This window comes from Octopus bimaculoides, chromosome 3 (genome assembly GCF_046866305.1).
Source record: "Octopus bimaculoides isolate indiv1 chromosome 3, ASM4686630v1, whole genome shotgun sequence".
Taxonomy (NCBI): Eukaryota; Metazoa; Mollusca; class Cephalopoda; order Octopoda; family Octopodidae; genus Octopus; species Octopus bimaculoides.
Window position 1 is genome coordinate 124,200,143 of NC_142930.1, and position 17,631 is coordinate 124,217,773.

The following is a 17,631-nucleotide window of genomic DNA, read 5'->3' on the forward strand; positions in this document are numbered from 1 at the left end:
TTCATTATCAAAACTTGTTCGATAATGGAAAGTGCATCGATGAGATCGAACGAATCTGTGATAAAAAAACAAAACAAACCCTGGCATGTGGAATAACTACAGGGAGACTTTGGGAGGTCATAACTTTCAGAAAAATGAATATTTTTTAATAAAATTTTCTACGCATATAGTATTTACTATGTAGAATCCGAATATACAAAAATTTCCGGTGAAAGTCTTTTAGAATGGGGGTGGGGGACAATTTTCGGAAATTCCAACAGAGTCCACTTAAATTCTTCTTAACTTCCAGGAAAATTAATATTAATATTCCTGGAAGTTAAGAAGAATTTAAGTGGACTCTGTTGGAATTTCCGAAAATTGTCCCCCATCCCCATTCTAAAACACTTTCACCGGAAATTTTTGTATATTCGGATTCTACATAGTAAATACTATATGCATAGAAAATTTCATAAAAAAATATTCATTTTTCTGAAAGTTATGACCTCCCAAAGTCTGGGGGGTAAAACCCTGTAGTTATGCCCAAACCCTTTCCGCTTTACATGATATGAGATTATTTTAAAGTATTTGATTAACGAAAGTATTCGATGATGGAATTGTACAGTGCATTACATTGTCTAATGTCTCATATTGTCACTGTAATAAATAAGAAAAGGTAGCTAAATAGAATTATAAACACGAACATTAATTTTTCTAAACACCGAAGCTTTTAAGGCTGTTTAGAACACGACTTCGAGTCAAAACTAAAGATTGCCAGCTTTAAATATCTACGTTCATTAATTAGTAAGGTACATCCACTAATATTTCGTTTTTGTATTTGGCTTGCAAGATTCTTTATGTGAATTCGTGTGTTGAAACATTTTATTGTGTCTGGGGAGAATCATTCTCTTTTAGTGCCTTATTACTTAATACACTCATCAATTCAATTTCTACTCACTTATTTTTATCTGTGGAAATCGAACTGGCGAGTGTGTTAAAAGAGAATGACTCTCCCCAGACACAATAAAATCAGCTGATATTATTTAATCCTTTAATTTTTCTTTATGGCAGGGCCCATAATGTTTTGAAGGGTCTCCCGGACGGTTGGGGGAATGGATGGTAAAAACCACGATTCGTAAACCTGTTCTGAATGCTTGTAACGTAGTAAATTCGGTCAAGTTTTTAAAGCCACCCAGGAGCCAAGCAGCGGTGTTAAACTGGGTGACAAGTTGTGTAATTATCTCCTAAATTTTTACAATTCAGCAGGGAGAGATAATACTGAGATACCTTTAAAAGAGTCTGGCTTTTTTGTTTTTATTTCCCGTACATACAAAGGTCGACTTTATATTGTTTTGGTGGAGGGGCTCCTATTTTGGTTAGGAGACGAGTCAAAACATTTCTAACGGATCAAGTGACTCCGTCAAATTTTTTTATAAGTGACATTACAAGGAACCCTGCATGTAAATTTCTAAAAGAATCCGGTTTTAATTCCTTATAGGATCTCACAATATTATCTTTGCTAAATATATATTTTATATTCTGCGATGCTTGAGTTTGTCAGTCAGTACAATTCAATGTTTTACTTTTAAAATATCTTATTGAACATAACATATTTGAAGCATTTTAATTTGTTTCTTTAGTAAATTTAATGATGTTCGTGTTTTGTATTGTATTCTGGTTCCTGTTTATATTTTCATGCAAGTTTATGGTCATAAATTTAAAGAATCATCATTTTAAGACTATATGTAATCCGAAGGCTTTCTTGGCTATTATTTCTAGCAGGTTGATCGACTTCGCAGATCCCTCGTTGGTTTTGAGTAACCAGTGGTTAGTTTAGGATCAACGAAAATAAAAATTGAAAAGAAAAAAGTTTCCGAAAAACGGTCACGTTTCATTTACATACCACAGATAATAGTTTACAGTAATTAAACATATTTTTCGCCATTTATTAATTAACAGTACATGGCTAAACCACAGTGGCAACAGTTTGTGTAACACCAACATAACAATATCCTCAAGACATTTGAATCTCTCCGAAATTCCAATATAAAAATCATACCATGCTAACCACAAGGTGTCTGCATGTCCCTTCGCTCTGCTAGAAATAGTAGCCAAAATACTTTTCAAATTACATCTTGTTCAAATATATATTTAATTTAAAACAATACTTGCAGTAACGGAACAAGAACTTTTGAAACAATGCTAACACATCAAATGACCCCTATACAATCGTAACGAGCCAACGGCGGAGCCTCGACATTGCTTTTTGATTTGTTAGAAATAGCAGCCAAGTACCCTATCCTTCAGTTTACATCATATCGTCTGAATAAAGCAACAACAAAACTCCAGATGATGATACCTTGTCGAAAGTTAAGAATGCGTACACTCGATGTTTAGGGTTGTTACGCCCGAAAACGGGTGGTGTGCGTATTCTTTACCTCCGCTGATACCTTTCATCATAAGCCTGTTTGATCAAAATTGATCTTGGAGCTAAACAGCAACGATAGTCATACTTAACTTGAATTCAGAGCAGTCCTAACATCATTACAGCATCACCCCTCCGGCAAAGCAGTGTACAAGAGTCGTTACCTATACAACAACTAGGCATTATGTAGATTAGTATTGGGCCTAGGGGGTCCTGGCCGACAGCCTGTGTCCATGGCTGAAAACATCACTGCCTGGATGCATTAATTCATCTTATTTAACTCTCTCTTCGTAGTTTGAAGAGATACGAGGTCAATCTTCGCACACGGAAGTAGGAAAATAAGCCGTCTATGTGTTGTGGCGTAACCTAGGTCTTGGGTATATTGCTACCCAGTATAACTACCTCTGACCCTTAAGTGACTTTCTGTGGCGGAAAACGAAAGATAACCCGTTTATAAACTCTCTTGCCTCTCTCACTCCAACACCTCTGACCACCAAAGCTTTCCTCACTCCATCCGTCTACATAAACCGACGTCTGCTTCTGCTGCCTACCACTTCTGCCTTCATCACCCTCCTTACCATCCGCTCCTCATCTATCCTCTCCATGTGGCCAAACTACCTCAACATTCGTTTATCCATTCTAAAGAATAAGAACGTAGTTCATTAAATATGCCTTTATGGATCTTTTTTAAAACGGGGGCCACATTTTTCATTAACGAAACACTTTGAAACTTGGAACACTGGTAGAATGTGTCATATAAAACATCTTTTTCTTTTAGTCTTCTTAAAAAAAAAAGAAATCCATAAGTTATTCCATGTGAAAGTTGTCGTATTTCTGTAATTTCAACCAATCACTGACGTCCATTCAGCCGATATATATTAAGTGCCGACTACATAAACAAACGATTCTGAAACAATTAACCCTAACCCTTATGGGGTCGATAAATCTAATATGGTTAGGGTTAAAGCAAATTTAAAATGGAAAAAAGCAAATAAAACGAAGGTATGGAGATTAAATACGCTTTACATCGCTTAATCAGCCAAAGGAGTAAATATAAACAACTGAATACTTGTCAGTGATTGGTTGAAATTATCGAAATAAGACAATTTTTTACATGAAATAAATTCGAATACAAAAATATTTTTCTGTTCTATAACACAAAATAGATAAGTATACGAAGTTTGAAAGTCTTTCCGTACCAAAAACACTACGTAAAACATTAATGAAAAATGTGGCCCCCGTTTTAAAATAGATCCCCGACCTGCGCAAAAACAAAAATCACAAATTCCGATATATCCTTATTCTACGTCATCTATAATTTATCTTTGGAAAATTTCATTTTAAAAATATTCATTTTTCAGAAACTTGTAAAGCAACAAAACTAGCGGAGAGCACGTAACTGTAGATTTGCTTTCAATAGAACGGATATGAAGTTTAATCAAGTATAAAATTTTACAAAGGCGGCGAGCTGGCAGAATTGTTAGCACGCCGGGCGGAATTTTATCGGTCTTTACGTTCTTAGTTTAAATTCGGCCGAGGTCAACTTTGCTTTTCATCCTTTCTTCGACTGGCTGGTTCCCCCAAAATTTCGGGCCGTGTGCCTAGAGTAGAAAAAAAAGTATAAAATTTCACTATCAAAGCCAAGTTCCAAGTTCAAATTCTACTGAGGTCAGTTATGCCTTTCATGCGAAATTTCATTATAAAAAAATATGCATTTTTCAGAAAGTTATAAAGAAATAAAGTTAGCAGAGGGGCTCATCTGTGTGGATGTGTCAATAAATTTTGACCCCAAAATTTCCCCACTATAAGAGAGCGGGGTAGCCAAAGCTGTAAAGGTACTTTATTACAAGTTTGCTCGATAGAGTTGACTTCGGCAACTAAACGACATTAAACATGAAAATGATGGCTTAATGGTACACTAAAATGAAATGAAAGGGAGTTACCCGTATCACTAAAAATTATAATTTTTACTGACTTCAAAATTATTTCTTATATAAGCACAAGAGCAGAAATTTATAAACGAAAAGTTGGTCGATAATATTGACCCCAGTACTTGACTAGTCTCAGCAGAATTTGAACTCCGAACGTAAAAAGCCGCTTTGATAGTGAAATTATTTACTTAAAAATATAATTATGGCGAACAACAAAGTGAAAGTGAATCGCTTATAACCGGTATTGCATAAGGTAGTACTCTGTAAAGCATTAGGTGAATGGTAATAAATATATTTGTAAAAAAAAATGCTGAAAGTTCAGAAGAGATTGACTGAAATTTCATGTATGACTCCAGGTATGGCGGGATATTTACCTGTTATTTAACTGCGTGTCCTGTTTATTGAAGACATAACTACAGATGTGTGCCTTCGCTATCGAGCAAACCTGTAATCAAATGTATTTCTGAAGATGGTAGGGTGTGGCATGAGAGAAATTTTGAAGGCCAAATTATATTCTTTTCTACTCTAGGCACACGGCCCGAAATTTATGTGGAGGGTGCCAGTCGAATAGATGGACTCAATACGCAAATGCTACTTAATTTATCGACCCCGAAAGGATCAGAGGCAAAGTCGACCTCGGCGGAATTTGAACTCAGAACGTAAAGACAGGTGAAATACCTATTTCTTTACTGCCCACAAGGGGCTACACACAGAGGGGACAAACAAGGACAGACAAACGGATTAAGTCGATTATATCGACCCCAGTGCGTAACTGGTACTTATTTAATCGACCCCGAAAGGATGAAAGGCAAAGTCAACCTCGGCGGAATTTGAATTCGGAACGAAGCGGCAGACGAAATACCGATTTCTTTATTAGGCATAAAACCCTAAACACATATGCGGACACCACAAGGGCAGACAAGACCACAGTAGGGACAAAAAACATAAAACGAATGTAAATGGGATGAAATTATATAATTAAAAAAAAAAAGAAAGAAAATGGCCACACGGGCCCCACTTCCATGCGGTACCATTTGAACCAATTGTTCTTTTTCCTACTTCATCACCATTATTTTCTTTAAAATAACATCATTTAACATACATTATTTTTCCTCTTTTAGTAGAACTTCATCAGTGGTTCAATATCTCTCAGATTCACTACTGGTGGCAACTCCTTGAATTCCACCTCCACTCCTGGTGGGTCAACGCTATCTCTACACAGCTCTTTCAACTTTGTGTAGTTTTCTTCTTCAATCAGTATTGCCTTCATATCCTCTGCGTAGACGTATGAAGGCACCTTCACTCTCATTATTGAATGTATAGGAAAGTGGGTTATACTTCTTTAGACGTATACCTGACTTTCCTACTATAAACTTAGAATATAACGGAACGCTGAACTCCAGACTATCAACTTAAACAACACTTTATTTAGGTGGTAAATATATACATCTTTAGTTCTTGTTACAGCTTCTCTGTGTATGAGCATTGTTGTTGGGACGTTGTTCTGTAGTTGTGAGCGAGCTGTCGAGTGTAAGTCCGAAAGATGTAGAGAGACAGCTTAAATACGTCCATGCTCAATCGCTGGCCAGCGAGAAAGAGAATGAATTGAGCGGGAACGCTTGGTTGTTTAATTCTACGCATGCGCACGGCGTTACTACAGAGCTCCCTTGCCAGTGCGGAAACGCACGATAAATGAAATCTGTTAGAACGCCTGAGGCAGGATGGCCACTGAAAACCACCCACAAGATGTCGTACAAACACACACAAAGAAAATTCAAAGAAATGAAATGTACACTTGTGAAATACATGCATGCAACGTATAAATGAAATGACAATGACAAAACAACCGTGATGACAACTGTCCAGGAAACTGGAATCACGCGATGTAAAAGTCTGAGTGTTTGTTTTCCCTGAAAGGAAAGAAAATGTATGAGTGCACAAGTGTGTGTGTGAGAAAAAAAAACACAGAACAAGTGAAACTGTCTGTAGTATAGACTGCGAAAAGTCCCAAAACACCGAGATAGAGTACATTGATGAAGACGTCGGCGCAGGAACTGCTATAGCTGTGTTCTGTATGTGTGGTGGTAATGATCTGTTGAAACTTGGCGACGTCGGGGGGAATGCTTGTAGTTGGTAGTAGTAATTGTTGTCGTCACGGTGGTAATCTTGGTTGGCGCACGACGCTGGTAGCGAAAAGGCTGTTTGGTGATGAGTGTTTGAAGAGGTACGCTTTTACAGAACGATCAACAGACAAATCTCTGTATGACCATTAGCGAAAACCTCGAAGAAAAATTTTCTTAACCCAAGATGAAAAAACGACCGTGCTAACTCAAAAAGGAGAAATGGTGACGAATGGAATAACAGAAGACTCCTTTTATTTAAACGTGTCACGGTCGAAACCAAAATATATATCAAAGATGATATACAAGTAATTACGTTATACTACGAACATTAGTGAATTCGTAAATACCAGTAATGAGACGATAGAAAAAAAAAACAACTGTATGAAATGAATAACAAGAGTTATTGTGTGGCATAAAATATGTATGTATATGTGAGAGTGTGAATGCGACATATAAGAACATAATAAAAAGCAGGCCGTAATTCCTGTCTGTTTTTCGTGAGTGGAAAAATCCACTCTAATAGAGGCGAGAATAAAAACCGCTCTTGTTGAGTCGTGTTGACTATGGTTGGAGATGTTGGTAATATGTAGTTCGGTCTCCATGGCCGTATTTGTTCTTTAGTCCAGTTCACCAGTTATAAGTTGGTAGTCCAGAATTCATACTGCGTTTTTTCTTCGTCGGGGGTCACCACTTTAGTAGAAAGTGGGTTATTGCAGCTCAGCGGGCTGCGTGTTCGAATCACGTCGGGGTCACCAGTATAGGAAAGTGGGTTATACTTCTTTAGACGTATACCTGACTTTCCTACTATAAACTTAGAATATAACGGAACGCTGAACTCCAGACTATCAACTTAAACGACACTTTATTTAGGTGGTAAATATATACATCTTTAGTTCTTGGAGCATAGTTGTTGGGACGTTGTTCTGTAGTTGTGAGCGAGCTGTCGAGTGTAAGTCCGAAAGATGTAGAGAGACAGCTTAAATACGTCCATGCTCAATCGCTGGCCAGCGAGAAAGAGAATGAATTGAGTGGGAACGCTTGGTTGTTTAATTCTACGCATGCGCACGGCGTTACTACAAATGAAACTTAATTATTGTTTTTTCTGCTTCAACATTCTTTGGGTATGTCACATAATACCACACTCCATCTCCTCCTCATTTCTTCTTTCCTTTATCTTGTACTTTTTGTTCTCTTTTTCCTTCCTCTATCCTAAATAATCTCTCCAACTCTCCTTCCTGCAGTTGCATTTCCAAATCTTCCTCCACTGGAACATCCGGTATCTTTATTGGTAACTCCACTTTCTTTTTACTTTCCCTTTTTTCTTTCTTCTTACTAACCTCCTTCAGAGTTTCTTTTCTCACTTCTTCTCTCTTCTTTTTCTGCTTCTCTGGCGGGGAACTCATTCCCCCGCTCCTCCTTTTCTTTTTAACCATAGTAAATCCATTCTCTGTTTCTTTTTCTGTTACCATGATCTGGTCCACTCTCTCCTGTCTCTCCACCTGTTCTGCTTGTTGTACTCTTTGGGTGCACCACGCCTTCATGTGGCTCCTCTCTCCACATGTGAAACATATCGGCGGCTTTCCCTCTACACTGACTCTCAATCTTACATCTTCTGGCAGCACAATCTCGTCCACTACACCGTTCAAATCCTAAGTAGTTGCCTGTATTGTCAATTCGATACCATATCCTCAGTAGTTTACTTTCTGGGTCCTGGTAGCCTTCAAAATCTTCCCACCCTTCATATTATGTTATTGCTGTCATCAGTCCTTCTTCCTTTAATTCGGGTGGCACCCTACCCACCCGCACTTTGGCCACACGTTTGCCGCAGTACGAAGGCAGGAGCACCCATTCTTCTGACCTTATAGCCTCTGTGGAGTGCTTTATTACTTCCTCCTCTATTGTGAAGCGCACCTCCACAGTGGCGTATTTTCTCCCTCATGTAATGTCAGTTGTAAGTTTTTTCAATTCTTTGATACACTCCTCTATGGCTTCTATCAGTGCAACCCCTATTTTTCTTGTAGCTGTCTTCATAGTTTTGAATATCACAATTTTTCTTAACACAAAGTCCGAAATCTCTTCAGGTAGCGTTAATTTCAGAGTGTTACCTTCTTTTGAGATTAATCTTTTACTCTCCTTCATCTCTCCAGGCTCCACTTTTATCTCGTGGACCTCCAACTCTTGCACGTCTACTCCTCTGCTCGTTGCGGCCGCATAATTTGGGCCTCCCTCCTGCATCTTCATTTTCCCACAATGAGGAACAAAACAACAATTAACAAATTAACAACAGCAGCAGTTCTAACAAGTTCCACCTCGGTGGAATTTGAACTCAGAACGTAACAGCAGACGAAATACCGCTAAGTATTTCGCCCGGCGTGCTAATGTTTCTGCCAGCTCGCCGCCTTAGGGCCAACATATATTAGTATAGCATAAGATGTGTGCTCCCCCGCCAGCTTTTTGTAAAAAAGCAAAAAAAAAAAAATGAAAATTTTCGGAGATATATTTTAAATAGTGGATATTTGAGTTATAATGGAATTTGAAAATTTTTTGGAGTTGGGAGACGTTTCGGATTATTCATACAGATATTGATTTTTTGTTTCCTCATACGTTTTCATGTCTCTCCTCTGCTATCGGGCAAACCTATACTCAAATATATTTAGCCATGACTATTCCATCTCTAAAGATTGTAGGGTGTGACATGTGGGAAATTTTGGGTGCCAAAATATGTTGGTATAATGACAGCTGTGTGCTACCCCGCTAGCTTTGTTAAATTTATATGGAAATGACTCGAGGAAGTGGACTAATATAATGAAATTATTTTGCGCCTTGGTGCATCATCAGGTACCGTATTGACCAGTTTTTACATCCAAAGATAATGCAACAGCAGAAAATGATGCAGTACTTGCAATGTAATGCTTTCAAACGGGTTAAAGGAATAAAACAAGAAATCAGAAGTTACTCATTTTGTTCCGGTTGCGAATTTTTTTCTCCACAAGAGTTCTGGAACCCAGCAATGAACTCATTTGCATACAGCCAATTAGAGCTCACCTTGACCTTGTTGTCGCCATTCAGCTCTCAGATTATGCCTAGACGTAAAGCCCAACATAATATTTGTGAATGTGTTGAAGACGTCCAATCTCTTGGTAAAGCATATTCTTATTTCTTTACTACCTACAAGGGGCTAAACATAGAGGGGACAAACAAGGACAGACAAACGGATTGAGTCGAGTATATCGACCGCAGTGCGTAACTGGTACTTATTTAATCGACCCCGAAAGGATGAAAGGCAAAGTCGACCTCGGCGGAATTTGAACTCAGAACGTAACGGCAGACGAAATACCGCTAAGCATTTCGCTCGGCATGCTAACGTTTCTGCCAGCTCGCCGCCTTTTCTCTTGGTAAAACAGATTCTACCAAGTAAACTCAAGACAAAAAACAGTGTTGTAAGTCAACCGATCGCTAAGTTATACCTAATTTCAACGATCGCTAAGTTAAATACTATAAACAAAGTAACAAAGAATATTTTAAATCAGTTATTAACTGGCAACAAGATTTGTACATAATTGTATACGAGGGAATGCTGGAAAGATATATATCTGTGTGTGTGTGTGTATGATGGGGTGCTGAAAATTTTTTGGCTTTAAGGGTCTCGAGAAGGGCATGGTTGGAGACCAACTTTCCGAGTTCTTTCACAGGGCTTAGAAAAACTGAAGGACCGCTGCTGCTGTGTGTGAATCTGAGAGGGAAATGTGTTGAATAAAATCATAATTAACTGATTCTCCTGTATGTTCTTTTATCCAAACCCAGGGACTTTTCGGCACCCTCTCATGATGGCATTACACGTGAAAAAAACAAAAACAAAGTAACCTTTTTATTCAATTTCTTAAACAAGGTCAATGAAAGTCAGTCATTTGTTGATAGTACATGGAATGTACAGATTAAATACACCTTACATAATATCATGACGTATGTATATTCAGTATCTTTAATGTTGATGATTAAGGCGAATATTTCAACCGACGGCACAGAGAAATCTCGCCAGTCTTATTGTTTGTTCTGTTGAGCGACATGCTTTCGATAGCCGTACATGAAAAATGAGTTTTTCAACATTTTCCATACAATTTTTTATTCCTTGAATTGTTTTTCATCTGAATCGCTTATATTTATGTATTTTTTTGTGTATGTATTGTGTCTATGTGTGTGTAAGCACTGTATATGTATGTGTATACAGAAATATACATGTATATACACATACACAAATATACATACATACACATAAAGACGTGGAGGCGCAATGGCCCAGTGGTTAGGGCAGCGGACTCGCGGTCGTAGGATCGCGGTTTCGATTCCCAGACCGGGCGTTGTGAGTGTTTATTGAGCGAAAACACCACAAAGCTCCGACAGGGAATGGTGGCGAACCCTGCTGTACTCTTTCACCACAACTTTCTCTCATTCTTTCTTCCTGTTTCTGTTGTGCCTGTATTTCAAAGGGTCAGCCTTGTCACACTGTGTCAGGCTGAATATCCCTGAGAACTACGTTAAGGGTACACGTGTCTGTGGAGTGCTCAGCCACTTGCACGTTAATTTCACGAGCAGGCTGTTCCGTTGATCGGATCAACTGGAACCCGCGTCGTCGTAACCGACTGAGTGCCAACCACATATAGATATACATATACTTACATAAATATACATACACACACATAAACACATGTATACATAGATACAAGCGATTCAGAAAATTAAAGAAATAAAAATATTTTTATGGAAATTTCCGAAGAAAGACTTTCACTTTTCGTGTATGGTTATCGAAAGACTGCTGGCGTTTTTGTAGTTGCACATAGTGTCAATAAACTCTTGAGGTGGGTTACCAACAGCATCCTGCTGGATTAATAATTGTGCTAAATGTTGCTTCTTTACGCATAGGCTTGGGAACAGTGAGTGTGCTTGCATCCACTAAAATTTCAGGAGTAAGGTTGGGGGTGTGTGTGTTCAATATCAAAATTTGCAATCATCCTATTTTACAGAAAAAGGATTTTTTTTTTTTTTTTTTTTGAATACCCTGTAAAACTTCATTGACAAAGTGAATGGGCATAAAAACATTTTTGGACAGATTTGAAACATTTCCGTTATTAGATCTGACTCGATTGAGGTACAAATATAATAATAATAATAATTATACAGTTGTCATTATCATCATCATCATTGTCATCATCGTTTAACGTCTGTTTTCCATGTTGGCATGGGTTGGACTGTTTGACGGGATTTGTATTCTGTCGGTGGAGTTATTTAAAATCGAGTAGGGGAATCCGAGTGTGTGCGCTAGTTTATATAGGGCGAGGTGGTGAGGAGGAGGAGGAGGAGGAAGTGTTGGCGAAGCAAGTGGTAATCAAAACAGAGAGAGAGAGGGGGGGGCAGAGTTAGGGTGGTCAGGGTAAGAACACGAGGGAGAAAAATATTCTTTTGAGATTTTGAGTAACATTATTCAATGAAACAGTAAATGCTGATAATATCGAAAAAGAAATGAAAAATCTTAGAATTTTCGGTCAGCCAATCTGTGACAAAATTAGAGAAATATATATATATAATAATATAAATAATATATATATATATGCATATATACATACATACATGTACATACTTACATATATATGTATATACACATGCATATATGGGTACAGGACATCAAAAAATGTAAACAACATGAAATACAAAAACATGGAAAATGAACTTTTTTGTGAACAATGAAAGAAACAAATAGAAAAACGAGGCAGGAAACATAAAGAAGAATCCCTTCATCAGTTGTCCACTGTTTTATCTACTCCACATTTCGAGTGTTTGGACAAGATCCGTCTTCATCAAAACAGTCGCTCCTGCAAAGTAAATTAAATAAAATTTGGGATTTGCGGAGGGTCGAAGTTGATAACAAAAACAGGACAGTTAAAACAAACAGTAAAGGCTGTTAAGCCATAACGAGTTGAAGTGGTGAACACTGGAGAAACAAGCTTTGACAGGAGACAGACAAAAATGCATGCTATCCCTTGTAGCTTCATCAAATGACTCAAATCAGCGACCTTTCATAATATGCTAGCTACATTGATCAGAAGAGACCATAGTCAGATGGAGCAATGCCTGGACTAGAGGCAGGGTGCAGCAGAACTTCCATACCATCCAATTCTTCAATCTTGTTGCTGGTCTTTCTGGTGGTATGTGGCTTTGCATTGTCTTGTTGAAACAAAGCATGTTTTTGACGAACAAGTCTTGGGTATTTATCAACAGTGAGTCACCATTAAACATGACATGAACTGAATGAACACACACGTCAGGAAAATATATAAAAAAAAGTATTATTTTAACACGGCGCATGAAAGATAAAAGTAAAACATACTTGTAGCTTTAACCTAAGTACTCACCATAAGTGCAGATCTTAACATTAACCAAAACTCTTTTTAAATAATGCGTTCCTTTGCATATTCAAAACAAGCAAACAAATGGCTATACACAATACATACACCTTATCTTGTACATCACCACCAACCCCAGTGGGTAGTCTAGTTCACTGGTAATTCTAATGTATCTGCCCCACTTGCTGTCACCATTGTGCACATGGTCTTCACACAATACCACATGTATATATACACACATACTCATGCACCTAAACATATATACTCACACACTTACACACCCACCCACACATACACACACTTACACACCCACCCACACATACACACACTTATATGTTTATAAGAAACATTTATTGGATTTTTAGCCAAGAATCAAAACCTAAGCCTTGGATTTTCATGAGAGATACTGTCCTTTGTTTTAGGCATTAGTACTAGGAAATTTATGAGGTTGCCTGTCACTCTTATCTTAGTTAATTGAGCATTTTTTGGCCAACTGGAGACTAACATAGATAAGACAAATTACATTCTTTTATTGTCCAACATACATTCAGCTTTTCTCATAGGTATAAATAAGAACCCACAAGGAATATCTACAGTCAGTATTTTTTTGTGTTTCACCTTCTTGAAAGCAGCTTTGCCTAACAGACATCTAAGGGTACCGTGAGCTTCATTTCTCTCATTCTGCTTGTGCCACTAAACTGCTGACTATTACTCTAGCCCTGTATACTGACCCTATGTGCAAATAAAATCTGTAAGCAATATTTTCTTTTCCATATTGATTATTATACTGTCTCACAGAGTTTGAACAATTTAAGTGCAACATAACCTGTTACATGAATACATACATACATATTCTTCCTCTGCTCTCTCCCACTTGGTTTTAATATGTTGCCACATTTGTAATATGTCTTTTTTTATACATTTTTTCGTGCAGCTGAAGATTGCTCTTCATATTGCATTTAAGGTAATGCTCACATTACTTAAATAAATTGAAGTAGCATGAAACGTGCGTACTGCAATCACTTTTGAAATCCGTGTTGCTTATTATTTGAATACATACATATATATATATATATATATATATATATATATATATATGGGAGAATATACAAAAAATAACAACAGACGAGGACAGGTGGTGTAAATAACAAAAGTATATATTAGTATGACGCTCGGGAATACGGAAAGTCTTTGACGTTTCGAGCTATGCTCTTCAACAGAAAGAATACGGAGACAAGGAGAAAAACACGGAGAAAAAAGGATGATAAAGGAGGTTTACAAAAGTGGAAAAGTTCAAAAGTTTTTTAGACGTCGTGGTATATTGAAGCGATTTCCAATCAGAAGATGGGTCCAGTGTAATCCGTGGGTAGGAGAGGTGCGGCCGGAGGGTATAAAGTTCAGAATCAAACAGTCCAGATCCAGAAGGAAAGAAGGTAGAATCCAAAAGTTGGTAGTGTGTGATGAGAGGAGACAGGATTAGCTGGTGCGACCACGTGAGCGTGTATTATATGTGGGAGAATATACAAAAAATAACAACAGACGAGGACAGGTGGTGTAAATAACAAAAGTATATATTAGTATGACGCTCGGGAATACGGAAGTCTTTGACGTTTCGAGCTACGCTCTTCAACAGAAAGAATACGGAGACAAGGAGAAAAACACGGAGAAAAAAGGATGATAAAGGAGGTTTACAAAAGTGGAAAAGTTCAAAAGTTTTTTAGACGTCGTGGTATATTGAAGCGATTTCCAATCAGAAGATGGGTCCAGTGTAATCCGTGGGTAGGAGAGGTGCGGCCGGAGGGTATAAAGTTCAGAATCAAACAGTCCAGATCCAGAAGGAAAGAAGGTAGAATCCAAAAGTTGGTAGTGTGTGATGAGAGGAGACAGGATTAGCTGGTGCGACCACGTGAGCGTGTATTATATGTGGGAGAATATACAAAAAATAACAACAGACGAGGACAGGTGGTGTAAATAACAAAAGTATATATTAGTAGTGACAATGATTTGGTAGCAACCGAATAATTGTCACATATTATATTACAGATAAATTCCTTTATTTACATAATATCGAGGTCTCATTCATTCTTTTGTTGTCATACTCAGTCACAATCTCTATATTATCAATATTCTATTTCAGAAATATGGCTGGCTACATAAGAAATTGTGTTAATAGCATTTTCAAGAAGCATAAACCAAATGGGTCAGTATTGTAATTAAATCCTCTTTCCGCTTCATCTTTTTTGTCTTCTTCACTGTAGCTTGTTTTGGTTAAGACTTTTAAAAACTAACCATGAGGTAGGCCTTGTAACATCCCTTATCAGTCCAAAAGACTTATTTCATATTGTCAATTCATATTGATGTATTGAATCAATTGAAATAATTGTAGGTCTTGTCAGTGTATTAATACATTTTTATTAATCTTATCTCCATCTTCTCTCTTGGTTTTTATAATAATAATAATAATAATAATAATAATATATGTATGTGCCTATATTATAAGGTATTCAACCAGTCTAATCTTGGATATTTCTATCCCTCTGAGGTTTATATACCCTCACTTGTACTTTAATACAGTACCTAGGTTTCGGACTCTTCAAATACGTTTGTCAACGTAAAATTGATTACAATTCTATATTTAAGAGATGAGGAATTATGTACATTATTTACATTATTTACAATTGACTGATATTTGTCCTCATCTTGTTTGTTGTTAACACAACATTTCGGCTGATATACCTTCCAGCCTTCATCAGGTGTCTTGGGGAAATTTTGAACCTGGGTTTTCATTCCTAAGGTATTTTTCGATGTTGTTGTTATTATTATTATTATTATTATTATTATTATTATTCAGGTCACTGCCTGGAATCAAACTCAGAATCTTAGGGTTAGTAGCCCGTGCTCCTAACCACCATGGGCATATGGTGTAGTAGTTAAGAGCGCGGGCTACTAATCCCAAGATTCCAAGTTCAATTCCAGGCAGTGATCTTAATAATAATAATAATAATGATAATAATAATAATAATAATAAATTCGTTTTATTGGCCACAAGGGCTAATATCAATTAAAAACATATAAGGACAAAGACAGGACGAAGGTTAATAATAATAATAATAATAATAAAAACAACATCGAAAAATACCTTAGGAACGAGAACCCAAGTTTGAAATTTCCCCAAGACACCTGATGAAGGCTGGAGGGTATATCAACCGAAACGTTAACAACAAACAAGATGAGGACAAATATCCATCAATTGTAAATAATGTAAAATTGATTAGTCTTCATCAGCTGGATTTACCTGGACAATATTTCAAATGTTGCTACATCAATACCAGTATACTATAGCATTGTAAATGTATCAACTGCTGTTTCCAGTAGATATTGGTGCCTTGTTGTGCCACTACTCTATATTTATACTTCCACCTTTATGGTGCTTTATTCTACTGGAAAGTAATACATTTGTATTGCAATATTTTATTTTTCATTGAAAATTTTTTCACTGTTCTCGGTCTGTTAATGGCTAAGTATTCAGGCAAGTATACTGGCATTGATGTACCAAAATTTGAAGAGTCTGAAACCTATGTACTGGGTTATACAATTCTGGGTTGTCCATTTCTCTAATATTCTTCCTAGAGGTAAGACAAATTTTTCATGTTTGTTGCACTCACATGTCTTCGCCAGTATATATACAGTGAAGCTTTACTATTGTGTCGTAAATGTATCGACTGCTATTTCCAGTAAATATTGGTGCCTTGTACCACTACTCTATATTTATACTTCTACCTTTACAGTGCTTTATTTTACTGGAAAGTAGTACATTTGTATTGCAGTATTTTATATATATATATATATATATATATATATATATATATATATATATATATATATATAAAGAAGTTAAATGCTATGGCCAGTAATAGAGTGTCTATTGGTCACACTATGGCCATAATATTTAACGTCTAAAAAAAATATATGACTGCCCTAATGTTTAAGAGTATGCTTCTTTCTCAGATATATGAACTACCGAGCGGGATCACTGCCAGAGCAGCGGTCTCGCTCCTGTGCTGGTGGTACGTTAAAAGCACCATTTGAGTGCGATCGTTTCCAGCTTTGCCTTACTAGCACTTGTGCCAGTGGCATGTGAACAAAACATTGGACTGAATCCTGTGCAGGTGGCACATAAAAAACACCATTTGAGCATGGCCGTTGCCAGTACCGCCAGACTGGCCCTTGTGCCGGTGGCATGTAAAAAACACCCACTACACTCTCAGATTGGTTGGCATTAGGAAGGGCATTCGGCTGTAGAAACTTCGCCAGATCAGATTGAAGTCTGGTGTAGCCATCTGGTTCGCCAGTCCCCAGTCAAATCGTCCAACCCATGCTAGCATGGAAAGCGGACATTAAATGATGATGTATATATATATATATATATATATTATATATATATATATATATATATATATATATATAATAATATATATATATATATATATATATATATATTATAATATATATATATATATATATATATAATATATATATATATATATATAATATATATATATATATATATATAATATATATATATATATATATATATATATATATATATATATATATATATATATATATATAATATATATATATTATAATATATATATATATATATATATATAATATATATATATATATATATATATATATATATATATAATATATATATATATATATATATATATATATATATATAATATATATATATATATATATATATATTATAT